The following is a 27,736-nucleotide window of genomic DNA, read 5'->3' as shown; positions in this document are numbered from 1 at the left end:
CATGTGGAAGGTTTCTCATCGCAGACTGACTGCTGCTGGCGGTAAGACCCCTGAACCATCAAGGCCGCAAGAGAGACACACGCATGGTCAGTGCGGGAGGGAAGAGCAGGGACCGGCTGGGGGCCAGTGACCCTGAGCGAGGAATCAGAGGGAAGTGGGGACCCTCCCTGGGGAGCGAGCAGTCAGGTCACAGACCGGTCCCCACGGCCCTGGGGTCCAGCACGGGAAAGACGAGTCCCCTGCGCTGGCTGCGGGGCTGCGGGGACTAACGGGGGCTTCCACGTGGGAGCAGAGGCTCCACTGGCGGGGCGTTTGCCCCTGAGGCAGAGCAGAGCTGGCAGAAAGGGGGATTTAAGCCACATGGCTGGCTGACGGGTTTCCCACTACCACCCCACTCACACCCCAGCCTGAGCCGAGTGATCCTCCAGCAGTGTCGGCCTCCCATTTCAGCTCCACGTTGGAGCCAGGAGGGCTGCCGGCAGTGAGGAAAAGCTTGGCCTGGAGATGCTGTGGCAGCTCAAACCCTCAGCAGCACGTGAGCGGGGAGCGGGCCACCACTACCGGAGCACATCAGAGGTAGACCAGATTGCTAACGGCAGGCAGATCACCACGCGCAGTGCCCCGGCTCTGGCTGAATCCACTCCAGACCCTCCTGCTCAGCCCTGCTCCTCTCTGGAGCTGAGGGTGCCACTGGAAGGGGGAAGGGCGCACACTTAAAGGGAACAGAGTTAGCTGGGAGCAGACCCTCCAGGAGCTTGAGACCTGCCCTGCCCGCTGTAGGGCAGTGATGGCCATGGAGCAGAGGAGGAGCCCTAGCTCGTATCTGGCTCCAGCCCTCATCCAGCCCTCATCCGTCCTGCTCCAGCCTCACCTTCTTAGCGAGCTGCCAGCTGCCAGCACACCCTGAGGGAAGATGTGACTTGTGTTCATGTCGGATCTGGCTTTCCCACCAAAGGCATTGGGCACAAAGAGTCTGTACAGGGATGCTCCCACACAACACCCTCAAAGACCACTGCAGGGAATAGTTGCCCCTAATTTCATAGGGACAGAGAGAGAAAAGCAAAATGAGAAAACAGAGGAATTTGTCTCTATTGAAAGAGAAAGAGAAAACACCTTAAATAACAGAAAAATAGAAATATACAGTCTACTGGAAACTTCAAAGCTTTATCAATAGGGATGCTGACTGACTTAGGAAAAGAATAGACAAACAGAATTTTAACATGGAACTAGAAAATATAAAAAAGGGCCAGTCATACCTGAACAATAAAATGTTTGTGTGTGGGTGTGCTCTGTCATGTCCAACTCCTTGTGACCCCATGGACTGTAGCCCTTCAGGCTCCTCTGTCCATGGAGTTCTCCAGGCAAGAATACTGGAGTGGATTGCCATTTTCTACTCCAGGGGATCTTCCTGACTCAGGGGTTCCTAGGTGGTGCAGTGTTAAAAGAATTCACCTGCCAGTGAAGAATACAATAACTAAAAATAAAAACACACTGGAAGGAATTCACAGACTAGATCACACAGAAGAACACCAAAGTGATTTGAAAGAATGACAGAAAACAATGAGAAAAGCAAAAAGAAAAGCAAATTAAAAAAAAAATGAAAAGAGTTTAAGGAATCTTTGGTATAACATTAACTGTTGAAACATTTACATTACAGGGATCCCAGAAGGAGAAGGGAGAGAATGTGGTTGAAAATGTATGTAATAAGATTCAGGCTGAAACTATCGGAGCATGAGGAAGGAAACCAACATCTAGGTATAGAAAGCAGAGAGCTATATTCAATACTCTATAATAAACCATAATGGAAAAGATTATGGAAATACACACATACATACTTTTATAAATACTGTCTTGTGTCTCTTGCATTGGGAGGCAGACTCTTTACCACTGTGCCACCTGGGAAGCCCTATATATGATATATATGTATACTATACAAACTGACTCATTTGCTGTACATAACATTGTAATCAACTATACTTCAATAAAAAGAAAAAAGTATGAAGGGAGTAAAGAAAATGTAGATCTCTTAGAATGTTGAACTTAAAGGTGTACCTGTTTAAAACAAATAATTATAGATATATGCCATATATGAAATATTTGAAATATATGAAAATACCTTTAGACAATGAAAATAGAAATGTAACTTTACAAAATCTGTGAGATACAGCAAAAGCAGTTCTAAGAGGTAAGTTTACAGTGATGCAGGCAAACCTCAGGAAGCAGGACAAATATCAAATAAGCACACTAACTTTCCATCATAGAGAATTTAAAAAAGAACTAACAGGCCCAGTTAGCAGTAGGAAGGAAATAATAAAGATCAGAGAGGAAATAGACACAAAAATAGAAAATATCAGTAAAACAGGAGCTAGATCTTTAAAAATATAATAAAGTTGATAAAACTTTAGCCAGGCTCATCGAGAAGAGAGAGAATTCAAATTAACAAAATAAGAAATGAAAGAAGAAAAACAGCAACCAATTCCACAGAGATGCAAAGAATTTTAAGACAATATTGTGAACAGTTATATGCCAACAAATTGGACAACCTAGAAGAAATGGACAAATTTCTAGAAATATACAACCTCTGAGACCAAATCAGAAATAAACAACCTATTTCCCAAATAGTAAAATTGAATATGTAATTTTAAAAGTTCACAGCAAACAAAAGTCCAGGACCAGATAGTTTTACAGGGAAATTCTATCAAGCATATAAAAAAGAACTCTCCTTCCCAAGCTGTTCCAAAAAGTTGAAGAGAATGTCACAATCTCAAACTTACAAGTCCACCATTACTGTGACACCAAAATCAGAGGAAGACATTAAAAAAAAAAGAAAATTGTAGGACAATATCTCTGATGAAAATAGATACAGATATCCTTAACAAAGCCAAATTTGACAACAGTTAAAAAGGATCATATATCCATTCGTGATAAAAGCTCTCAACAAAGCAGGTATAGAGGGAAGACACTTCAACAGAGCAAAGGCCATACATGACAAACCCACAGCGAACTTCATACCCAGTGGTGAAAAGCTTGAAAGCATTTCCTCTAAGATCAGGAACAACACAAAAGATGTCCACTCTCACCACTTTTATTTAACATAGTTAAAAGCAATGGCAGTTTTCACCACAGCAATCAGATAATAAAAAGAAATAAAAGAAATCCAAATTGAAGGGGAAGAAGTAAAACTGCCACTGTTCGCAGATTGCATGTTGCTACACATAGAACATACTAAAACTCCACCCCAAAAAAACCCTATTAGAATAAATGAATTTAGTAAAGTTGCAGGATACAAGATTCATATCCGTTGCTTTTCTGTGCATCTATAATAAACTATCAGCAAGAGAAATTAAGGAAACAATTCCTTAACAATTTCATCAAAAAGAATAAAATATCTAGAAATAAACTTAACCAACAAGGTGAAAGAACTATCTTCTGAAACCTACAAAATGTTGCTAAAGAAATTTAAAAATCGTACAGAGAAATGGAAAGATATCTTATGTTCTTGGATCAGAATTAATATTGTTAAAATGGGCATACTACCCAAAGCAAACTACAGATTTAATGCAATCGTTATCAAAATACCCATGAAATTCTTCACAGAATTAGAACAAAAAACCCTAGTTTATATAGAACCACAAAACTCCAAACAGGCAAACTGATCTTGAGAAAACAGAACAAAGTTAGAGGTATCATGCTTTCTGATATCAGACTATATTGTAATGAACAGTAATTAAAACAGCGCAGTACTGGTACAAAAACAGATCAATGGAACAGACTAGAGAGTCCAGAAATAAACCCACACACTTAGGGTCAATTAATCTATGAGAAATGAGGTAACAAAAAGCAATGGAGAAACAACAGCCTCTTCTAATAAGTAATGCTGGGAAAACTGGACAGCTACAAGGAAAAAATGAGATTAGAATATTTTTTCATATCGTTAAGTGTAGTCGCTTAGTACATGTCCGACTCTTTGCGACCCCGTGGACTGTAGCCCACCTGGCTCCTCTGTCCATGGGATTCTCCAAGCAAGAATACTAGAGTGGGTTGCCATTTCCTTCTCCAGGGGATCTTCCCGACCCAGGGATCAAACCTTGGTCTCCCGCATCACAGGCAGATGCTTTACTCTCTGAGCCACCAGGGAAGCCCATTTTTCATATCATATACAACAATAAACTCAAAATGGATTAAAGTCTTAAGTGTAAGATCTGAAACCATAACACTAAAAAAAAAAAAAAAAGGTAGAACACCCTATTGACATAAATTGTAGCAATATTTTTTGGGATCCTTCTCCTAAGGCAAGAGAAATAAAAGGAAAAATAAACAAATGGGACCTAAAGTTAAAAGCATTTGCACAGCAAAATAAAGCAACCAACTGAAAAATCCACCAACTGAATGGAAAAAAAATTTTGCAAATGATGTGACTGGTAAGTCATCAATATCCAAAATTTATAGACAGCTCACATAACTCAATATTGAAAAAATGAACCCAATTAAAAAGTGGGCAAAAGAGCCAAATAGACATTTCTCAAAGAAGATACAAAGACGGCCAACAGGCACATTTAAAAAGTGCTCAACATTACTAAACTTTACAGAAGTGCAAATGAAAACCACAGTGAAATATCACCTCACACCTGTCAAAGTGGCTATCATTAAAAGTTTACAAATAACAAATGTTGGTGCTAACATGCAAAAGAGGGGACCATCATACACTGTTGGTGGGACTGTAAATTGGCGCAGCCACCATGGAGAACAGTATGATATTTCCTTTAAAAGCTAAAAATAGAAATACTATAAGATCCAGCAATTTTCTTGCTAGGTAGATAACCAAAGAAAATGAAAACACTTGTTCAGAAATGTACATGCACCCCACTGTTCATAGGCACATCATTTATAATTGCCAAGATATGGAAGCAATGTAAGTGCCCATTAACAAATGAATAGATAAAGAGCATGTGGTGTACATGTATATAATGGAATATTACTCAACTGTATAAAAGAATAAGATTCTGCCATTTGCAAGAGTATGGATGGACCTAGAATTATGATCAGTGAAATATGTCAGAGAAAGGCAGATATTCTGGGCTATCATTTACATGTGAAATGTAAGAAATAAAGCCAATGTATATGACAAAGCAGAAACAGACTTACCAATATAGACAGTGAACTAGTGGTTACCAGTGGGGAGAAGATGGGTGGGTAGGGAAGCAAGATGGGGGTATGGAATGAAGAGGCACAAACTACTGATGCTGTGTATGAAATAAGCACCAAGGATATACTCTACAGCACGGGAAAACACTCCTGTTATTTTATAGTCACTTTCAGTGGACAACAATCTATAAAAATAGTGAATCTCTATGTTGTACTTTTGAAACTAAGTATTAATAAACTATACTTCAATTAAGAAACTCAAAATAAGAATGTGGTAATAAAAATATACATATCAATAACTATCTTAGGTGTAAAAGGATTAAATACTCCAACCAAATGACACAGATTAGTTGAATGGATACACAAATAAGACCCATAGATCTGCTGTCTACAAGAGATCCACCTCAGATCTAGGGGCACTTTCAGTCTGTATGAAAGTGAGGGGATGGAAAAATATACTCCATGCAAATGGAAATCAAAATTGGGGTAGCAATACTCATATCAAGTAAAATAGATTTTAAGATAAAGTCACTACATAATAAGGGATCAATTTAAGAATATAAAGCAATTATAGAAGTTTATGTACCTAGCATAGAAGCACCTCAAAACATAAGGCAAATGCTAACAGCTGTAAAAGGGGAAATCGACAGTAACACCCTGCTTACATCAATGGACAGATGATCCAGATTGAAAATAAATAAGGAAACACAAGCCTTAAGTGACACAATAGACCAGATAGACTTAATTGATATTTATAGGACATTCCACCTAAAAGCTGCTGAATACACTTTCTTCTCAAATGCACATGGAACCTTCTCTAGGATAGATCGCATTTTGGGTCACAAATAAACCTTGGTAAATTTTAGAAAACTGTATATCAAGCATTTTTTCCAACCACAATTTGTTATGAGACTAGAAATCAATTAGGGGGAAAAAAACTATAAAAAACCACAAATACAAGGAAGTTAAATAATATATTACTAAATAACCAAGATATAACTGAAGAAACCAAGGAAGAAATAAAAAAAACACATCAAAGCAAATGACAATGAAAATAAGATGACACAAATCCTATGGGATGCAGCAAAAGCAATTCTAAGAGGGAAGTTTATAGCAGTTCAGTCTTTCCTCAAGAAAGAAGAAAATCTCAAATAATCTAATCTTAACAGATAAAGAAATGAGAGAACAAAAAACCCCAAAGTGAGTAGAAGGAAAGAAAAAATAAAGATCAGAGCAGAAGTAAATGAAACAGAAATGAATTAAAAAATAGCAAAGATCAGTAAAACTAAAAGTTGGTTCTATGAGAAGATAAAATGGAGAGAGGATTCAAATCAATACAGTTAGAAATGAAAAAGGAGAAATTACAGCTGACACTGCAGAAATACAAAGAATCCTAAGAGACTACTACATGCAACTATATGTCAGTAAAAAGGACAACCTGGAAGAAATGGACAGATTCCTAGGTAAACCGGTTCAAGAATGAATCATGAAGAAATGAAACATATACACAGAACAATCACACATAATGACAAAGAACTAATTTAAAAAGCTTCCCAGGTGGCACTAGTGGTGAAGAATCTGCCTGCCAGTGGAGGAGACGCATGAGATGCTGGTTCAATCCCAGGGTTGGGAAGATCCCCTGGAGAAGGAAATGGAAACCCACTCCAGTATTCTTGAAAATTCCATGTACAGAGAAGCCTGGCAGGCTACAGTCAGTGGGTCCCAAAGAGTCAGATACAACTGACTGTCTGCTAGTTTAGTAGTTAAAATCTTTCAACAAACGAAAGTCTGATAGCATATGACTTTACAAGTGAATTCTGTCAAACATTTAGAGAAAGGCTAACACCTATCTTCCTGAAACTTTTTCAAAAAATGCAGAGGGTGGAACACTCCCAAATTCATTCTATGAAGCCACCATCATCCTGATACCAAAACCAGTAAAATATATCACAAAAAAGACAATAAGAGCAATACCGTAAACACTAAAATGAACATAAAAAAATCTTCAACTAAATGTTAAAATAGAATCCAACAACACAGTAAAATGCCCAGACACCATGATCAAATGAGATTTATCTGAGGGATGCAAGGATTCTTTAATATATGTAAGTCTATGTGATATATCATAAAGTGAAAAGTGAAGTCACTTAGTCGTGTCCGACTCTTTGTGACACCATGGGCTATAGCCCACCAGGCTCCTCCATCCATGGAATTTTCTAGGCAAGACTACTAGAGTGGGTTGCCATTTTCTTCTCCAGGTGATCTAACAAGTTAAAGAATAAAAACCATATAATCATCTCAATAGATGCAGAAAAAGCTTTTGACAAAATGCAACACTGATTTACGATAAAAACTCTCCAGAAAGTGGGCATAGAGGGAACCTACTTCAACACAATAAAGGCCATATATGACAGACCCACAGCAAGCATCATTCGCAATGGTGAAAAACTGAAAGCATTTTATCAGAGATCAGGAACAAGACAAGGACGTCCACTCTCACCACTCACTCAGCTTAGATTTGGAGGTCCCAGCCGTGACAATCAGGGAAGAAAATGAATGCAACTGGGAAAAGAAGTAAAACTGTCACACCTTGCAGATGACAGGATACCATACATAGAAAATTCTAAAAATGCCACCAGGAAACTACTGGAGCTCATCCATGAATTTGGTGAAGTTGCAGGATACAAAGTTAGTGCACGGAAATCTCTTGCATCCCTTTACACTAACAATGAAAGATCAGAAAGAGAGATGAAAGAAACAGTCCCATTTACCACTGCAATAAAAAGAATAAAACACCTAGGAATAAACCTACCTGAGGAGGCAAAAGACCTGTAGTCAGAAAACTATAAAATACTGATGAGAGAGGTCAAAGATGACAGAAAGATGCACCATGTTCTTGGATTGGAAGAATCAATATTGTGAAAATGTCTATACTAACCAAAGCAATTTACAGGTTCAATGCAATCCCTGTCAAACAGCCAGTGGAATTTTTCACAGAAATGGAACAAAAGTTTTGTCCAACAATTTGTTTGGAAACACAAAAGACATCAAATAGCCAAGACAATCATGAGAAAGAAAAATGGAGATGGAAGAATTAGGCGCTCTCTCTGACTTCAGACTATGCTACAAAGTAACAGTCGTCAAGATAATATGGTGCTGGCAGGAAAACAGAAATATGGTTCCATTTCTGCACAGGACAGGAAGCCCAGAGGTGAACTCATTTGCCCGTGGGCACCCGATCAAACATACGAGGGTATTTGTATATACAGACATACTGATAAACAAAGGAGGCAAGAATGTATGATGGAGAGAGGACAGTCTCTTCAATAAGTGGTGCTGGGAAGAAACAGCTACATGTAAGAATGAAATTAAATGTTCTCTAACAGTATATGTGTGTACACACACACACACACACACACACACATCCCATCAGGAAGCTCCCATAAGCCTCTTACCCTTCTCCATCAGAGGGAAGATAGACTGAAAACCACAAGCACAGGAAACTAACCAATCTGATCACATGGACCACAGCCTTGTCTAACTCAGTGAAACTATGAGCCATGCCATGTAGGGCCACCCAAGATGGACGGGTCATGGTGGAGAGTTCTGACAGAAGGTGGCCCACTGGAGAAGGGAATGGCAAGCTGGGATCAAGGTTGCCGGGAGAAATATCAATAACCTCAGATATGCAGATGACACCACCCTTATGGCAGAACATGAAGAAGAACTAGAGAGCCTCTTGATGAAAGTGAGAGGAGGGTGAAAAAGGCTTAAAGCTCAACATTCAGAAAACTAAGATCATGGCATCTGGTCCCATCATTTCATGGCAAATAGATGGGGAAACAGTGGAAACAGTGACAGACTTTATTTCTGGGGGCTCCAAAATCACTGCAGATGGTGACTGCAGCCATGAAATTAAAAGACACCTGCTCCTTGTCAAAGATGCTTGCTCCTTGGAAGAAAAGTTATGACCAACCTAGACAGCGTATTAAAAAGCAGAGGCACTGCTTTGCCAACAAAGGTCCATCTAGTCAAGGCTATGGTTTTTCCAGTAGTCATGTATGGATATGAGAGTTGGACTATAAAGAAAGCTGAGTGCTGAAGAATTGATGTTTTTGAACTGTGGTGTTGGAGAATACTCTTGAGAGTCCCTTGGACTGCGAGGAGATCCAACCAGTCCATCCTAAAGGAAATAAGTCCTGAATATTCATTGGAAGGACTGATGCTGAAGCTGAAACTCCAATACTTTGGCCACCTGATGCAAAGAACTGACTCATTAGAAATGACCCTGATGTTGGGAAAGATTGAAGGCAGGAGGAGAAAGGGATGATAGAGGATGGAATGGTTGGATGGCGTCACTGACTCAATGGACATGAGTTTGAGTAAACCCTGGGAGTTGGTGATGGACAGGGAGGCCTGGCGTGCTACAGTCCATGGGGTCACAGAGAGTTGGACATGACTGAGGAAGTGAACTGAACACTATACACAAAAATAAACTAAAAATGGATTAAAGACCTAAATGTGAGACTGGGTACTATAAAACTCTTAGAGGCAAACACAGAATACTCTTTTATATAAATCACAGCAAGATATTTTTTGACCCACCTCCTACAGTAATGAAAATAAAAACTAGACAAATGGGACCTACTTAAACTTCAAAGCTTCTGCACAGCAAAGGGAACCATAAACAAGATGAAAAAATGAAAATGGGAGAAAATATTTGCAAATGAATCAACTGAGAAGAGATAATGTCCAAAATATACAAATAGCTCAATATCAAACAACCCAATTAAAAAAATAGGTGGAAAACCTAAATATACATTTCCCCACAGAACACAGATGACTAAGAGACACATGAGAAGATGCTCAGCATCACTAATTATTTTGTTGTGGTGGTTCGATTGCTGAGGTGTGTCCAGCTCTTTGTGACCTCATGGGCTGCAGCATACCACTAATTAGTAGAGAAATGCAAATCAAAACTGGAATGAGGTATCACCTGACAGAGGTCAGAATGGCCATCATCAAAAATCTACAAGGAATAAATGCTGAAGAAGATGTGGAGGAAAGGGAACGCTCTTACACTGTCGATGGGAATTTAAATCGATACAACCACTATGGAGAACAGTATGGAGGTTCCTTAAAAAGCTAAGAATAGAACTACCGTATGAGCCAGCAGCAGTCCCACTCCTGGGCATTTACCCTGAGGAAACCGTCATGCAAAAAGCGCGTGGACCCCAGCGGTCACTGCAGCACTATTTACAGTGGTCAGGACACGGAGGCCCTCTGAATGTCCGACGGCAGATGAATGGATAAAGAAGCGCTGGTACGTGCATACAGTGGGGTGTTACTTAGCCATGAAAGGAAGAAAATTAGGCCATTTGTAGAGGTGTGGATGGGCCTAGAATGTGTCACAGAGAGGGAAGTAACTCAGAAAGGCAGAGACAAATGCCACGTGTTAACGTGTCTACGTGGCATCTAGAGAGGTGGCACAGACGAACCTGCCCGCAGGGCAGGAACAGGAGCACGGTGTAGGGAACGGACACGTGAACACGGGCGGGGGGGTGTGAATGGAGAGAATGCCGTCGGCGCGCACACACTGCCGTGCGTGAGACATGCGGCCAGCGGCGGCGTGCTGGAGGGCACGTGGAGGCAGCGTGCTGCCCTGTGATGACCTGGGGGGCGAGCGGGGCGGGAGGGAGGTCCGGGGGCGGGGGGTGTGAATCGAGAGAACGCCGTCGGCGCGCACACACTGCCGTGCGTGAGACATGCAGCCAGCGGCGGCGTGCTGCCCTGTGATGACCTGGGGGGCGAGCGGGGCGGGAGGGAGGTCCGGGGTGTGTGTGTGTGTGTGTGTGTGTGTGTGTGTGTGTGTATACACACGGCTGACTCACGTTGTAGAGCAGAGACTGACAACACTGTAAAGCGACTATACCCCAATACAAGTGTAAAAATAAAACCGGAGAACAGAAATCACCGACGATGAAAGAAACCAACAGTACATTGGCCTTCTTTACACTTAAAATGTCTACTCATCAAAACCACTATTAAGAAAGTAAACGGTACGCAAAGCACAGACCAGTAAAAGACATTTCAAACACAGACAATGCATAAAACCACTATTTCTAAAAAGTAATTTTCAAATTGATAATACAAAGATCATTCAAGAGAAATATAAGCAAAGACTTGCAAAGACACTTCATGAAGGAAGATATAAAAATAGACACTAAAATATATGAAAAGATTCTCAGTATCATTCAGCATTAGGAAAAAAATACAAAGTAAAATCATGAGCTACCATTAATATACCCACTATAGCTAAAATTAACAATTAGTATCAAGTTTGGTGTAAATTTCAATTGAGTGGAGCTCTCTTACACTGACCATAGGTCTGTAACTTGATATAAATGTTTTATGAAACTCTTTTTAGTACCAGCTAAAATCAATATGCTTATACCTACATCCTGACGCTGGGAAAGACGGAGGGCAGGAGGAGAAGGGGGCCACAGAGGATGAGATGGTTGGATGGCATCACCGACTCAGTGGTCTGTGCTGTGCTGAGTTGCTCACTCATGTCCGACTCTGTGACCCCACGGACTGTAGCCTGCCTCGCTCCTCTGTCCATGGGGATTCTTAGGCAAGAACACTGGAGTGGGTTGCCATGCCCTCCTCCAGGGGCAAACCTAGGTCTCCTACATTGCTGGTGGATCCTTTACTGTCTGAGCCCCAGGGACGCATTTGAGCAAACTGGGAAACAGTGAAGGACAGGGAAGTCTGGTACACTGCATTCCACGGGGCTGCAAAGAGTTGGACACAACTTACTGACTGAAGAGCAGCAGCAAATACGGCTAAGGGTGGAATTGAGCATTTCCTTCCTTGAACACATTCCCAACCACAGCAAGTGCTTACATCCAATCAAACACATGCTCATGGATGTTTATAGCATCTCGACTCATAGTATCCCCAAATCATAAACAGCCCACAGTTGGTAGGAGAAATAAATGTGGAACATTCATACAATGTACAACAGTGTGAAAGAACAGACTGCTGAGAATGCCACAGAAGCAACAGTGACCCCCAGCGCTGTGACGATAAGTGAGAGAAAGCAAGCAAATCCAGTCCGAAGGTGCAGGAGACAGCTGTCAGAACAGTAGTGTCCTTAGTGGGAGGGATAAGAGGAAGGACACGCTTGAATAAAACCACCTGTGAAGCCAGAGTGGCTTCAGAAAAGATCCCGTGAAAGAATACTGACATGAAGTGTTCGGTGGAGTCAGAGCACTTGCTTACGCAAGATCGCACGCTGGCAGGCTTGTCATAGAGGAGTGATCCATTCTAGCAAACGTTGTTTAGGGCACATAATGATGGCGACGGAGAGTTAAACATTCAGCTGGAGGACGTGGATGTTGTTGGTGACCTTGAGCTCCATAGAACGGTTTTCGTGCTGCTGTGACTGGTGGGTTAAAGAGGCTGTGCATAAAGAGAGCTGGACTCGGGGAACAGGGCTAGTATTTGCTATGAGTTTCATAAAGCGGGGGCAGAGAAATGGGGCAGAAGTTGGATGGGGGATGGCGGGTCAAGGGACTTTCTCATTAAAAAGTATTATAAAGTTATATGCTGATTCAGCGAAAACAGAGATTTTAAAGATCCATGCAGGTAGGGGATGGGGCACTGTTGTGTGCAAAGTCCCCGTTGTAAATTTTTCTGGTGAAACTTTGTTATGGTCAGAAATACACACGGTTCCTGTTGCCAGTGAGTTAGTGTAGAAATTTCAGCCACACCGATTCTACACCTTGTTTTCTGTTTCTCAACTTTCTCAGCAGCGTGCTAACCGATGGGTTTCTGCAAGCATCAGTCCGAAGGTTCATGCTGTTGTTGTTTGACGTGTAAGTCGTGTCCGACTCTTTGCGACCCCATGGACCGCAGCAAGCCAGGCCTCCCTGTCTGTCACCAGCTCCCGGAGCCTACCCAAACTCACATCCGTGGAGTCGGCAATGCCATCCAGCCGTCTATCCTCTGTCACCCCTCTCCTCTTGCCCTTGGTCTTTTTGAAGGTGCACACCTCTCTTACAAACAGGAGTGGTGAGCGTGCTTCTGCTCCATGAAGGATGAAGGAGCAGGAGCGCCCCCTTACAGATCACAGGGAGCCTGGAAACTTCTTCAGTTACCACGTGGGAAAATACATTGTTCCTTTAGAAATGGAAATTTCTCATAGGAAGATGCAGTGAATTTTCTCTCTTGTTTTATGCAGAATGAATAAATATAACTGTAGAATAAATGTTTCTATAATCCAAAATATAGCATCACAGAATTTATTAACTTTAAAAAATTCCTAGGCATTTTTAGGTCTACGGGTAAACATGAACTCTGAACATTACTATTAAAATGCAAAACAGGTACAATTTTTGCTCACTTTTCTCTGTAAGAGTAAAATAAATAATGGGTCCCTTATGGCTGTTATTTCTCTTTCTCTACTGGGTTTTATTGTTAGTGGAGTGTTAATTTTTATCACACCCCACTTACACAGTGTGCTATAATAATTTTTATACTGATAAACAGTTCCGTGAAAAGGCAGTGAACAACATTCTCAATTTAACATTGCTAAAAACTACGTTAACATGGATATTTCCTGAATATGTCATTTGAACATATAATCTGTACTTGGTTTAAAACACTCTTGCTCACACTTTCTATGATTTTATTCACACGTGTATGGGAAGATGAAAAGCCGTCACTTACGTAGGTTCACTAACAGCGGGGATCTCTGACCCTTAGCCCCGAGCTCACTCTCAGAGGTGGTGAGACGCCAGGCAGCCGCCTCTGTGTGAATCGTCAGCTGAGGTCCGCCAGCTGATAACTTGAGCAGCCACTCTTTTGTTCTTGAAACTCATTGTTTGCAACTTGAGAAAAGTGTTCAAGCCAGAAGCCTTCGTGGTGACAGGCAAACTATTGCGTTAAATAAAGTAAGGGTCAACTCAACTGAAATATATCCCTGACAGACATTTTTCTCAATGGTGAGCTTTGGTGGGGAATGTTTTTACTTTGGGATGGAAAAAAAAAAAAAACCAGGAAAGGATTCTTTCAGCCTGATTTCAGATTTCTCAGGTCTTTTTAATGTAACTTTGTGCTTTCAGCTTCACTGGTGATACAGGGAAGCTTGGTCCTAGCTTTCTAGCTGTATCCTGAAACAACACTGCCATGTAATAATTCCAGTTTATGTCATTTCTCTACTTTTCTTCTTCCTATTATCCAGTTTGCTGAAAACCAAAAAACACACTCCTGATTGCAGTACAGCAAATATATTCAGCAGGCTTAATTTGAAAATAGATATAATCCATTAAATTTTATTCGACACCCATATTTTTGTTAACCACACATACAGGTGACAGAATTTGCATTAAGGGATCTGTCAGGATTCTTATCTTTCTCATTTTTTTAACCTCAAAATAGAGAACTTGACTCCTAAGAGATGGTGTTACTCCGAATTAAATTTTAAATGGTATATAATTAGGTTTGTATTTGTCTTATAAATTAAAGTTACATTCTTGGCAACAGGAACCAGAGACTTGGCTGGTGGAAAGAAATAACAAATTCTTCCTTCCCTTGTTTTGTCCGAATTCCTTCCTTCCTCTGCCAGAAATCACAATGCGCTCTTCAAAAAGAGCACGCCGTGAGTCAGAGAGCTCCCAGCCTCTTGCTTTTGTTCTGGGTGAGCCAGCGTCGCGCGTGGCGCAGCTCAGCGCCGCCCTAATTGCCAGCGCCCGTGACCGCGTGGCTGCGCCTCCGCTCTGAGCCGCTGGCGGATTTGAGCAAATTGGGACGGGTGGGGGCAGAGACCAGTCACTCCTGCTCCTTCATCTCCAGGAGAAGAAAGCGCCAGGTTGGCTGTTGGGGATCAGGTCCGAAACTCAGGACGACGTTATTTGCAAGAAGCACACATGAAGGAGAGGCCCTTCCCCAGGCGGACAGTGAGAACTGAGAGCAGGAGTCCCGGCCCCGCCACGGCCCCGGGACCAGGACACCGCTGGGTGACTGGTCAGCAAAGGCAGCTTCAGAGGGCTCCTGGGCAGGGAGGAGTAAAGTGCTCATCTGCAGGCAGGTGCAGCAGAAAGGAGGAACGCGGTTAACTCCTAGTACGGGGAATACTTGCAAGGGTCCAAGAGAAGGAGAGCAGGAAAATTACAGACGGCGGCTCAGATGTGCAGGGTGACGCTGATAAATTAGTAATGCAGCCTCAGGCTTTTGGCCAAGGAAGCTGCCAACACCCTGGCTCAAACTGTCATGAGACATGTTTAGCGGTAAGTCAAAAAGTCAAATTTCACTCTCCTTATCTGGTGGAGAGCAAGGAATATATATATACTTAAAGGGCCCAGGAGGCTCAAAGGGAGGGGGTGTACATATCCTTGTAGCTGACCCACGTTGTTGTATAGCAGAAACCAACACAATATTGTAAAGAAATGGTTGTTCAGTCGCTCAGTCGCGTCCAGCTCTTTGCGACCCCATGGACTGCAGCACACCAGGTGTCTCTGTCCTTCACTGTGTCCCGGAGTCTACCCAAACTCACGTCTGTGGAGTTGGTGACGCCATCCAACCATCTCATCCTCTGTCGTCCCCTTCTCCTCCTGCCCTCAGTCTTTCCCAGCATCAGGGTCTTTTCCGATGAGTTAGCTCTTTGCGTCAGGTGGCCCAAGTATCGGCGGAGCTTCAGCACCAGTCCTTCCCATGAATATTGAGTGTTGATTTCTTTTAGGATTACGATTTATGAAATTATAAAGCAATTAGTCTCCAATTAAAAATAAAATAAAATGTCCCATCGCAATTCAGTTTACTACTAAGCTTTTCTTTGCTTATCAAGATGGAGGATTTCACTAAGAAAAAAAAAAAATCTGCTAATCAATCCTTCTTTGACAGGGGTTGTGGAATGTTCCCAGATTTAAAAGAGAGGACTCCAGCTAAGTCGGTTGTCACTTTTGGATCGTTTCCCGCAAATTTTCAGACAGCAAGACAAACTTTGCCACACAGGAGTCAGTCTAGCCAGGAATTCTGGTGGAAAGACTCTCAGGAACACTGCAGGTACGAGTGGCTCCTGTCCGCTTCAGCTCTGCAAAACCGGTGCCTGTGCCTCAGAGATAAGCATTGGATTCCTCTGCCTGTTGACAAACTGCTCATTCATTAATTTATCCAACTAATCGTTATTGAGTGTTTATTATGCTCCAAACCCTCGAAGAGAGCTAACTCTTACTACGTGGTAGCAATTTCGGAAGAATGTGAACTACATGTGAACCTAAACTTTTGCAGTCTTTTGAATATGTTGAATTGATACCACCATTAAGATAAAAATCCTAAGGGTGATTATTGTTTTCCTTTTTAAAGTATATTTCTTCTGTTTTAAATTATAAGCCTCTGGCAGCGAGGACTGAATCTAGGCTGTTTTCATTTTTCCTCATAGACACTGTTGAAAGCCCTCAATATTTTCTGCAGAGATTAACTGAGATACAAATATTAAAGTGTACAAATATAATAGTCATTTATTAGCATGAAAGGCAAAATGTTGATTGAACAAGTGTAATTAGGCAGAAAATTACTATTGTTTATAATCAGTTATTCCAGACATCCAGGCTTCCCTGATGGCTCAATGGTAAAGAATCCACCTGAAAGGCAGGAGATGTGGGTTCAATCCCTGGATCAGGAAGATCCCCTGGGGGAGGAAATGGCAACCCACTCCGGTATTCTTGCCTGGAAACCTCCGTGGACAGAGGAGCCTGGTGTGCTCCAGGCCAACGGGTTGCAAAGAGACACAACTGAGGGTCTATGTGTGGGGACTGAGGGACTGAGGAGTATGTATGCCTTTCATCCATCCTTCTGTCCACCCCTCCATTCACTCATCCACTGATTTATTTATTCATCATGCTTATTGATATCCTATCATTTGTTAAGAATAATGCCAGATGATAAGGATAAAAAGATAAATATATCAAACGTTGGGCTTTCCAGGTGGCCCAGTGGTAAAGAATCTGCCTGTCAATGCAGTAGAGGCAGGAGACACAGGTTCAATCCCTGGGTTGGGAAGATCCCCTGGAGGAGGAAATGGCAACCCACTCCAGTATTCTTGCCTGGAGAACCCCATGGACAGAGGAGCCTGGCGGGCTATAGTCCATGGGGTCGCAAAGAGTTAGATGCAACTAAGCAAATAACAGCAGTGGGCTCTGCAATTTCAGGGAGATTGTACTTTTCTGAGGGAGAATGTAAACCAACAGTTACATGTTCTGATAAATGAAAAGAAAGAAGCTGAACAGATACAGCATGGAGAACAATGAGAAGACGTTACCTTAGATTATACTCCTCGTGAAGGAGGTGACATTTAATAGGTACTGATAGAGAATTTTGTTATCTGCAGGTGCAAAGGCTCCAGGCAGAGGAAGAGTGTGGTGACCCTTCCTGTCCTGGGCTGATGGTGTCCCCACCAGAATCCACAGCTGCCCAGGCACCTCAGGGTGTGACTCTATGTGTACAGAGGTCTGCACAGATATTATCAAGTCAGAATGAGGTCATCCTGGACGGGGGCCCTCATCCAGTCACTAGCATCCTTGTAAGAGGAGAGAATCGTGGACACAGACGCAGGAAAGAAGGCCATCTGATACGAGAGGCAGAGATGACAGGCATGTTGTCACGAGCAGAAGGACACCAGGGAATCACCAGCAGCCGGCAGAGGCCAGGAAGGTTCGCTCCTACACCCTTCGGGGGAGCCTGGCCCTGCCAACACCTTGACTTTGGACTTCTAGCCTCCTAAGCTATGGAAAACTGTTCTCTTGCTTAAAGCCATTCAGCTTGTGATAATTTGTTACAACTGCCATACAGAAATGGTATGCCTAGGAAATGTCAGAAGGCCTCTTCGGAACACACTTTTCTAGTTCAGTTCAGTTCAGTCGCTCAGTCGTGTCCAACTCTTTGTGACCCCATGAACTGCAGCACGCCAGGCCTCCCTGTCCATCACCAACTCCCAGAGTCCACCCAAACCCATGTCCATTGTGTCAGTGATGCCATCCAGCCATCTCATCCTCTGTCGTCCCCTTCTCCTCCTGCCCTCAATCTTGCCCAACATCAGGTTCTTTTCAAATGAGTTAGCTCTTCGCTTCAGGTGGCCAAAATACTGGAGTGTCAGCTTCAACATCAGTCCTACCAATGAACACCCAAGACCGATTTCCCTTAGGATGAACTGGCTGGATCTCCTTGCAGTCCAAGGGACTCTCAAGAGTCTTCTCCAACACCACAGTTCAAAAGCATCAATTCTTCAGCACTCAGCTTTCTTTATAGTCCAACTCTCACATCCATACATGACTACTGGAAAAACCATAGCCTTGACCAGACAGACCTTTGTTGGCAAAGTAATGTCTCTGCTTTTTAATATGCTGTCTAGGTTGGTCATCACTTTCCTTCCAAGGAGCAAGCATCTTTTAATTTCATGGCTGCAATCACCATCTGCAGTGATTTTGGAGCCCCCCAAAATAAAGTCAGCCATTGTTTCCACTGTTTCCCCATCTATTTCCCATGAAGTGATGGGACTGGATGCCATGATCTTAAGTTTTCCAAATGTTGAGCTTTAAACCAGCTTTTTCACTCTCTTTCACTTTCATCAAGAGGCTCTAGTTCATTATTAGTTATAAAGTTATTTCTCTCACATTTATAGCCCCTCTCATTTAGGTGGGACCTGCCTCTTCAGAGGATCCAAACAGCCATCATCAGCACGAGTCTGACTCGGGCCTGGAGAACATGTGAGCATTCAGAGATGGCCTGAGATTCCAGGGGATCACTGAAGTCTGATACGCCTGAGCGCCGAGGTTGTTTGTAACGTTCTCCTGGCTTAGAATCCTCTGTCCAGTTTTACTGTGCTGGAAAACTCCTAATTTTTCAACATCAAATTTAAATGTTCCATTGTCTGTAAAATCTTCTCTGCTTCTTTCTCACTGTGTGATCAATACCTTTTGCTTAATTTCCTTACCTCCCAACCTAATTTATTCTTATTTATTGAGCACTTACAATGTTTGAGGCACTGTGTTACAGACTAGAGATTTAAGGGGAAAAATTATGGCTCCCCCTCTTGGAGAATTTATAAACAATTTGGCAAGAATGAAAATATAAACCAGCACTAGCAATATGGCATAAAACTTCCTATGACAGAGTGTGCATTCAAACCACATTATTCGACTGATTCAAACTGGTAATTGACAGCAGGAACTTAATTCTTGATGAAAGTGTGTTTCATATGATGAATGTGTGTGTCGTGAGAAAGAAGTCATACTCGCATGGACCAGTGAGTCAGAGAGGCTGAGTGGAGACGCATCTGTGGAGATGAGCCATTGGAAACCAGGAGAAAAACAGGGATCAGACACGTGAAGGCCACGTCAGCGTTAGAACAAAGGAGAAGAGATACTGTCCCAAGCCAGGGAGACGTGAGAGATTTTAAAAAGAAGTAAAAGTGGAAATGAACAAAAAATTTAAAAGGGATGGAGAAAATAACGTGAAAAATATATAGAAGTGATTCAGTGTATATAAAACTGATGTTCCTAAGAAAAAAAAGTACTGAGATGGAAAAGAAAGAAAACTAAAGTAAAATATTGACTTATGGACACAGATGCATGTCTAGTAAATTGATTAGATGCCAAAGGCATCGGAGGGAAAGCAGAAAGAGAAGGGTGAGAGAGCCGAAGACTGTAATGACGAAGGATAAAGTGGAATGTTCTTTAGTGTCTGATTCTCCTTTGAGTCCATGCTCAGTGTTCCTCAGTACTGGAGACAGCAGGGGGTCACTGAACCGGTTATGGTGGAGCATTTTGAAGACGCCACCCACACAGTGGGGCTGCCTGATGAGAACCGCTCCCGCCACCCCCGGGAGAAGTGCTGCCCCAGGAGGGCTTCCTGCAGGAAGCGCCAGCGCCTCTGTCACGTGCAGAGACACCAGCCTGGTGACCCTGTGGAGGCTGCCCGGCGGCCTCCCCGTAGGCTCAGGGGCAAATGAAAAACAGCACAGGCAAGCAGGGAATTTTGCTTAAGAGCCGTGCAAGCAGGAAGTTATTGAAGCAAAAACAATAATAAGCTAAACAAAACAGTTCATTTCTCCCCTTCTAGATCCGTCTTCCAATCTTCAAAGAAAAACTAAAAAAATCTAGCAAAACTCAGGTTCATCCAAAATAATTTTACTCTGAGGAGATGTAAATATAAGTTCATTTAAGCAAGTGGTCCTTAAATGATTTCTGTTCTGTGGGTCACTGGAGAAAATAATTAAATGTGAGCAATAAAAGCAAAGTTCTGACTTTTAAAACTAAATTCCCAGGGAAGGCGGCACTGCATTCCTACCGGACTATTTACTGAATGAATGTGACTGGCTAATATTTTCACGAGTAAGGAGAAATTCAGCATGGAAAAGGCTCCCTGGGGAATTTCATTGGAACGAAGTCGTCAGAGGAAGATGAAAATCCATGGGAACACAGAGGAGGCTTTCCACGTCAGCCTAAGACTTTCAGAAAGTGTTCAGAATGAGAACACTGATGAACTGAGTTCTTTAAGACAGAGTAACACAATTATTGGGTGGGTGGGAGAAATGATTTCAAATAAAAAAATATAAAAAATAGCAAGGAATGGTTGCATAAATAACCCAGCATTTTTGCAAAACCACAAGTTATTTGGACTCATGATACCCACAGGATGAGTAAGACTGAGCTGCGGAAGACGTGAAGGGACGGGTATTTTGGGCAGAGAAAACAGTGTGTGGGAAGACCCCGGGGGAAGGGAGCCGGCGCGTTTGCAGAGCTGAAGGGGAGTACTGTGGAGGGCACCCTGCGGGGGAGCTCTTGGAGGTGGGGGGGGGGCGGGGTGGCTGGGAGGGGCCGCCTCCAGCAGGGGCTTAAGGCAAGTTAAGGTGGTAATTTGTCCTCAGCTCACAGAGGAGCTATTAAGGGCTTTACAGAGGGATGGACACCCTGCGGAGGAGGGGTCAGGAGGAGGCAGGCATGACCACAGGGAACACAAAAGCAAGGCTTTACTCACCCAGGCGAGATAGGACAGAGACGTGCGGGCCAGGCCTGTGGGCTTGGGGTTGAAGACAGATCAGTGAAGAGGCATGACAAAACCTAAGAGAATGTGGATGGCGAGGGTCCATTTATTTTACAGCTGTGGGGAAATGTTTTCAGATTTTTAAGTTGGGATGTGACTTAATCTGACCATGGCGTGAGGACCGTGTGGACCAGAAGATCAAAGGCAATCTGGATTTTCTGAACCAGTCAGTGAGGAAAGAGGACATGATGACAGAAAACACATCAAGAAGACAGAACACCCAGCTCTTGGTGAGTGATGAGTAGGAATGACAGAGGATGGAACGTCAGATGAGAGGATCTCTGGCTGAGGTACCGCGTGCAGGGCTGTGACTTTGAGGGCAAAACTGCAGGAGGAGACAGGAGATTTGGGGAGTCAATAATACATTGATGTTTGGATGTGCTCAGTTTGTGGGACATCTCAGAGTTTGTCTTCTCTGGGTCAGGAAGACCCCCGGGAGAAGGGCATCGCAACCCACTCCAGTATTCCTGCCTGGAGAATCCCATGGACAGAGGAGCCTGGCGGGCTGCAGTTCACGGGGTCGCAAAAGAGTGCGACATGAGTGAGCGACCAACACTTTAACTTTCCACTTTCAGAGTGTGTCGGAACAGTTGTGGGGCTTGGGAGGAAGGCCTGGATGCATCAGAGAGAATCAGTCATCAAGGTGGAGGTGGCGTTGGAAGCCACAACTTTGCATGATTGTTCTAGAAGGCTATTTGAAACAATTAGGGTGCTAAACCTCTCTCGTTGCTGTTTTACCCGATACACTTAAGGCACACGCCCCTCATAGCCAGCTCTTTCCTCCTGCAGAGGTTTTGAGCACGGCCGCAAGTTCACCCCAAGGTGGGAGCGCCTCAACAGCCAAAACAGAAGAGACCCGCTTTCGTAGTCTCCATCTCCATCTCATCCACAAGTGACTGAGAGCCACTGATACAGACACATCAGCACAGGCCCCCGTGGGGAACACCAGAATTACCGAGAGTGGCCCTCACTCGGGGGCTCTCAGAGACACGTGCCGGACGTGGGCCAGCAAGAGGAAACGCCAGGCAAGGACAGAGCAGAGAGCAGTGAAGAGGAGGAAGGGAAACCAGGAAAGACGGTGCCAAAGAAACCAAAAGGAGAGAGAAAGACTCAGATCAAAACTACCAAATGCACACGGGTGGGTTTACCACACTCTATCTTTAGGGGATATCAAGTTTTTTTTAATACTGAAGTATAGCTGATTGACAGTGTTGTGTTAATTTCAGGTATACCGCAAAGAAACTCAGTTATACATGAATGTGTGTGTGTGTGTGTGTGTGTAGTAAATGTTCTTTTTCACATTCTTTTCCCTTATGAGTTCTTATAAAATATTGAGTATGGTTCCCTGTGCTATACCATAGATCTTTCTTGTTTACCTGTTTTATACTCACACACACACACACACTTTATATATATATTAATAGCAGTGTGTATGTTAGGGGTTTCCCAGGTGGCACTAGCGATAAGAATCCACCTCCAATGCCAGGAGACCCAAGAGATCCAGATTTGATCCCTGGGTCAGGAAGATCCCCTGGAGTAGGAAATGGCATCTCACTCCAGTATTCCTGCCTGAAAAATCCCATAGAAGAGGAGCCGGGTGGGCTCCAGTCCACGGGGCCTCAAAGAGCTGGACACAACTGAGCTCAGATACAATATATGCTCATCTCAAATTCCCAGGTTCTTCCTCTCCCACCCCTTTCCTCTTTAGTCACCGTAAGTTTGTTTTCTGTGTCTGTGAGTCTCCTTCTCTTTTGTAAATAACCTCATCTGTGGCATTGTTAGATTCCACATACAAGTGGTGTATGATAAGTTTGTCTTTTCTGGCTGACTCCACTTGGTATGATGATCCCTAGGCCCATCCGTGCTGCTGCAAATGGTATTGTCTCATTCTTCTTTATGGCCGAGTAGTATTCTGTTCTATATACGTACCACATCTTCTTTATCCATTCATCTATGAGTGGACACTTAGCTTGCTTCCATGTCTTGGTCACTGGAAATAGAGCTGTTATGAACCATGGGGTGCATGCATCTTTTTGAATTGTGGTTTTCTTTGCAGATATGTAACTCCGTGTTTTGCATTTCAAGGAACCTCTATACTGTTCTCCACGGTGGCTGACCAGCTGACATTCCCACCAGCAATGTAGGAAGGTTCGTTTTTCTTCACACCCTCTCCAGCATTTATCGTTTGTATGGTGGCTGGTCTGACCAGTGTGAAGTGATACCTCTGTGTAGTTTAAACTTGCATATCTCTAATAATTAGCAACATGGAGCATTTTCTCATGTGCCTATGGGCTGTCTGTCATCTCTGGAGAAATGTCTGCTTAGATCTTCTGCCCACACTCCATTTTAATTAATTTTTCATGTATGTATAGTTGATTTACACTGTTGCGTTAGTTTCATTTGTACAGCAAAATGATTCAGTTACGTATATTCTTTTTCTAGATTCTTTTACATTATAGGTTTTTACAAGACACTGGGTATCGTTTCCTGGGCTATGTGGTAGTCCATCCTGTTTATATAGTGGTTTACACCTGTAACTGCAAACACCTGATTTAGCTCTCTCGTACACCACCCCCTTCGGTAACCATAAGCTTCGTTTCTATGTCTGTGAGTCTATTTCAGTTTTGTCACACAATTTTAATGGTTTCTTTCCTCTGATTTAAATAGATCTCAGGCTTCTGTCCACCAAAACTTATAACAGCCACTTGGCCAACCATCTCTGAGCTGCATCACAAACAAGGCAAATTTAGGACAAACCATGTTTCACTCAGTAGGGTAGCCTTCCATGAACACCACCCCTTTACTTGCCACTCAGAGCAAACGTCAGAAAGCTGGGGATAATGGACTGTGGCAGAAAACCACTACCAAACACTTTAAAATATGAAGTATTGGTAACAAATTGTGTAAGACAACTCCCGTGAACAATCACAATACGCAAGTGTGGGGAGATGTTGAGACTGGGGGTTGCTTAACTGGACTGGGAGCTCCTTTAAACTTCTGTCTTCTGAGCCTGTAGCACATGGTAGGCACTCAGTAAGATGTCTAATGAAGGAGAGCAAACTGAATTTCCAAACTGGGAACCATGGTTTTCTTTAGCTTCTGCCTTCAGGAATGCTTCTGATCCGCCACGTCTTGCATCTGGCTGGCTACCAGCTACTCATCCTCAAAACCTCTGCCTAGACGTCACCTCCACCAGCCTTCCTGCGGCCTCCTGGCCCCTCTCACCCCCTGGATTGCCTCTCCCCTCCATCATCTCAGGGCTGAGTTAGAGGCCCCTTGCACAAGTGCTAAGGAGTGGGGGTTCTCAGGGAAGAGCAGTGTCACACCCCTCCTTTCTGACATCTGACAATATCTGGGAACATTTTTGGTGATGAGATGGTGCACTGGCATCTTCTGAGCAAAGGCCAAGGATGGTGCCAAACACCCTGAAACACACAGGGCAGCTCCCCACATCTCAGGATCACCCGACTTAAAATGCCGAAATTAAAGACGCTCACTCCTTGGAAGGAAAGTTACGACCAACCTAGACAGCATATTAAAAAGCAGAGACATTACTTTGTCAACAAAGGGCCATCTAGTTGAGGCTATGGTTTTTCCAGTAGTCATGTATGAATGTGAGAGTTGGACCACAAAGAAAGCTGAGCGCCAAAGAATTGATGCTTTTGAACTGTGGTGTTGGAGAAGATTCTTGAGAGTCCCTTGGGCTGCAAGATCCAACCAGTCCAACCTACCGGAGATCAGTCCTGGGTGTGTTCATTGGAAGGACTGACGCTGAAGCTGAAGCTCCAATACTTTGGATACCTGATGTGAAGAAGTGACTCATTGGAAAAGACCCTGATGCTGGGAAAGATTGAAGGTGGGAGGAGAAGGGGACGACAGAGGATGAGATGGTTGGATGGCATCACCGACTCGATGGACATGGGTTTGGGTAGACTCCAACAGTTGGTGATGGACAGGGAGGCCTGGTGTGCTGTGGTTCATGGGGTCGCAAAGAGTCGGACACAACTGAGCGACTGAACTGATCTGAGGCAGAGAAGCCCTGTGCGAAAGCATTCCTTGTGTGTCTCCCGTGTATCATGTTGTGTGGTGGTTCCTTGAATCTACACTTTATACCCTTTACAGACAGAAACTTTTATCCACTTTATTCAAATTATCTGGCACCACAGATCAGAGTGTTGCACTTACAAACCAAAGGCCACGAGCTAATTTGTTGCTGGGGCCTTTTATTTCTAGTGTCTGAGTACATGGAATGACTAAAACAGGAATGACTGAACACATGTTACTTCCTTCTTGCCCACTTCAGATTCATCTCTCAACGCCTGGCCCATTCACGTGATCTTGGCGTGATCCGCCAGCGTCTTTGTTATCTCAGTATTTCCAGTTAGAGTCCGTTGTTGTGTGTGATGTGGAGCTTTATTCTTTTTGTTGTTGTTGTTCAGTCCGACTCTCTGTGACCCCGTGGACTGCAGCCTGCCAGGCTCCTCTGTTCTCCACCATCTCCCGGAATTTGCTCAAATTCATGTCCATTGAGTCAATGATGCTGGCTAATCATCTCATCCTTTGCTGCCCCCTTCTCCTTTTGCCTTTATTCTTTAAGGTTGTGTATATACAATTTTAAAGGTAAACTTTCCCCAAGCATTAGCCCTTGGGGTGCCAGACCACTCACATTTCCCCATGATGTAAAGTGTGTCTTTCATTCCTCCACTGGCTTCCATCTTCGCTGCGGCTCTGCAGACGTGGCAGAAGAGGCCACGAGACTTACCGTCATTCTGCTGCCCAAGAGCTTTCAGTGGGGACAGATATTTGAAAGCCTCAATCCACTTCCTGTTACAGCCCCTTGTTGTCCCTCATCTGCATTTTGCTTACCTACTCCAAGAACTTCCCTACTGCAAGAACTGACAGAGGTTGGTTCAGTGTAATTTCCTTCAACTGACAGCCCCAGGGCCTGTTTTTCTGTTAGTTTTGTGTTTAAATGTTCAATGGATTTGTTTTCTGTTCCTTTTTCAGCCAGTAACTTGTGAGACCCCTTCAAAGGATAATATCATCTTCTCTGAACAATCTGGACAATGATGTCAGCCTGCCAGGCAGGGGCTGCTGGCGGCGTGGCTCCTGGGAGACGAGCATGTCTGGTTTCCCACGGAGCTCGTCTGATGCTGCACGCCAAGGTGTGCATTTCCACCGAACCTGGGAGACCCCGCTGTGAGAACCAGCACGTGATTACTACTGCTGCGTCTTCAGGAAAAGGAGGCACAGGGCACAGGGGCACAAGCAAGGACTTTGGGGACTGAGAGACTGGTTTTTGAGACTTGGCGTTGTTATTCTTGTTAGTTCTGTGACTAGGAGCATTTTTAACTCCATCTTCCTTATCTGTAAAGGTGTGCTAAGTCACTTCAGTCATGTCTGACTCTCTGTGAGCTCATGGACTGTATGTAGCCCGCCAGGCTCCTCTCTCCATGGGATTCTCCAGGCAAGAACACTGGAATGGGTTGACGTGCCCTCCTGCAGGGGAATTCAACCCGAGTCTCTTATGTCTCTGACATTGGCAGGCGGGTTCTTTACCACTAGCACTGCCTGGGAGGCCCCTCCTTATCTGTAAGCAGGAAGTAATATCTACTTCAGATGCTTAATGAATCAACACATGCAAATATTTAGCAAGTGATCAGACCAGTACTCGGTATTCAGTAAATTCAAGCCCCTTAATTTTCCAAATGGGGCTTCCCTGGTGGCTAAAATGGTAAAGAATCTGCCTGCAATGCAGGAGGCACGGGTTTGATCCCTGGGTCAGGAAGATCCCCTGGAGAAGGGAATGGCCACCCACTCCAGCATTGTTGCCTGGAGAATCCTGTGGACAGAGGAGCCTGGTGGGCTACAGTCCATGGAGTCGTAACTTTTTTTTTTTTTTTTTTAACAGGTAATTGCCTAATAGTGAATTAGAGAGTTTAAGATTCACTCTGAAATCCTTTTTTAAATTAAAGCATGATGGGGGCACTGAATCAAAGCAGCAGATCTGATCCTCTGCATGAAGAATAGAAAGTGCCGCAGAAGGCACAGCGCGCTTTTCCTGGGGGGCCTCATCTGAGGTGCAGCGCTCCGTGGGCCCTCCGATCAAGTGTCCCCAGGCGGCTCTCATCAGGCAGGCAGCACACGAGGCTTCTATTCTTCTCCATTTTCACGTGGCTGCCTCTCTCCTCTCAATCTCAAGGACCAGAGATTCCAGCTGGTTAATACGTTGCATACTGTGCAGTAGATGCTATTTTAAATTAAGGCACTGTATGAGCACATGCAAGAAGCATAAAAAAAGCCATTTGACTTTTCTTTTTTTTTGACATTTCCATACTTTTCTGCGTAAATACTTAGAGGACACCTTCTAAATCTCACCAGTGGTCTGTCACAGCTAAACTACAGGAAAATACAGATCCCAGCAGCTGAGTCCCGGGAAAAGCAAGTGACTCAAAGCCTTGGGCGGCCCCGCCCTGCCTGTCTTCTG

At 43.6% G+C, this 27,736-nt stretch overlaps 1 long non-coding RNA gene across 2 annotated transcripts; it reads left to right on the top strand.

Moving 5' to 3' along the window:
* Nucleotides 1-21,103: 21,103 nt before the first annotated feature.
* Nucleotides 21,104-27,148, top strand: LOC136168633 (uncharacterized). Of its 2 annotated transcripts, none has more exons than XR_010663332.1 (3): nucleotides 21,104-22,387; nucleotides 25,984-26,153; nucleotides 26,257-27,148. It is a non-coding gene; the product is annotated as an uncharacterized lncRNA (long non-coding RNA). The 2 variants fall into 2 exon arrangements; XR_010663333.1 differs by lacking the exon at nucleotides 25,984-26,153 and adding an exon at nucleotides 23,335-23,397 and having other exon boundaries at nucleotides 21,105-22,387.
* Nucleotides 27,149-27,736: the final 588 nt, after the last annotated feature.

Source organism: Muntiacus reevesi, chromosome 5, assembly GCF_963930625.1.
Source record: "Muntiacus reevesi chromosome 5, mMunRee1.1, whole genome shotgun sequence".
Classification (NCBI taxonomy): domain Eukaryota; kingdom Metazoa; phylum Chordata; class Mammalia; order Artiodactyla; family Cervidae; genus Muntiacus; species Muntiacus reevesi.
The sequence above is the reverse complement of the archived record's forward strand: the minus strand, read 5'-3'. Positions and strand labels throughout refer to the sequence as shown.